The sequence below is a fragment of the Stegastes partitus genome, unplaced genomic scaffold, assembly GCF_000690725.1.
Source record: "Stegastes partitus isolate 25-593 unplaced genomic scaffold, Stegastes_partitus-1.0.2 Scaffold445, whole genome shotgun sequence".
In the NCBI taxonomy this organism is placed as follows: domain Eukaryota; kingdom Metazoa; phylum Chordata; class Actinopteri; family Pomacentridae; genus Stegastes; species Stegastes partitus.
Genome location: NW_007578176.1, coordinates 390,328 through 391,809, shown reverse-complemented (window position 1 = coordinate 391,809; position 1,482 = coordinate 390,328).

Sequence of the window (1,482 nt, the reverse complement as noted above, 5' to 3'; positions counted from 1 at the left end):
GCTCAGTCGGACCACAGTAAGAACAAACGTATAGAAAATGTTACGCCTCACCCAGTCAAAGGCATTGCAGGCTAGTTAACATCCTTCTAATTAGTGCAAAGCATCACACTTTAGCTAAAAGCAAACAACTTGTGAACAAAACACTTCAAAGTACTTTTAACACTTGTATATGTTACTTCTGTGCCATTTGTAATTAAAAAAAAAAAAAAAAGTCCACAAAAACAAAAGCAAAACTATTGCTGCCACATTATCTGAAAAATACTGTAAGTCTATGAACTGGTGATATGAAAACACGACCAGTTTTGTTCCTAAAGGCACCTTTCTTTGCAGGACAAAAATGATTCCTTGCATAAAAGTAAAACTCAAAAAGGAAAATCACTGGACTTATTGGCTGTCTGGACTGGTTTATGAAAGAAACAGTGTTTTTTTGTGGAAACAATCAACCGTGTTGCTTTGCCGAGAACAAAATATTTAACACTAATAAACCCACAATACGATCAGAATGGTTTCTCTTATTTTCCTCTTAATACACTTGCTAAACATGAACAAGCTTGTAGGTGTCTTCCAGAGGCCTACTGTCAGACCTAGAAAAGTATCAGGCAACAGAATGGTGACATTTCAGAAAGATCAAGCTGGACAATGTCCTTGCACTAAGCCTGGCTTGGTGAGGGCGCATTATTAGGCCTCCGTGACTGAATAGCCGCTCCACTGGTGCACTGGTGGCAGGAACAGCGAGTGCTCTCATAGCCACAAGACAGCCTCGGGAAGACTTTGGCATGCCTCTTCCACAAACCTAGTCAGCCTGTAAAACGACATCTCCAAATTAAAATGAATGCTGTTACCGACCCTTATGGAGCGTATATAAAGTTTGACCTTTGTTGTAAAGATAACACTCTCTAGTTTCAGCCACAGCAATCACAATCATTCCAGGTGCTACCAGTAAAACGTTTTTCTATTTCAATCATCACAGAAAAATATATTGTTTTGATCCTTGCTTAAGTTTTTTCTTGAAAATAAAGGAGCACAAAGCAGCATTAGGAGGTGGGAACTAAAACACACTGTGTGCCAATAGAAACACTTATAATGCTCTCATATTTCAAAACTGAAAACAATAAATGTTAAACTGATAATTTGGCACCAGTTTTTATACTGGTATGTCCATGCGTGTTATTGAGGGACTGTTGTTTTATCCACATCTATCCAAACTGGACACCACTGAACATGTCAGGAAAAAGTGCAATATCTGTTGAATGCTTGAACCTACAGACATCAGAGAGGGCTCTATTGAAAGCTTATAGCCAGAGGAATCCATATCTGGACACAGAGTCACACTATTAGTTATAGAAATTCATATTTCATCATAAACACTAAATAAAATATATATTTTTCATAAAAAGATATACTAAGACCAGATCAAAACAAGTGTTATGGGCAAGTTTAGATATATATTTACAATTCACACTAAAAACAAACACTGCAAAC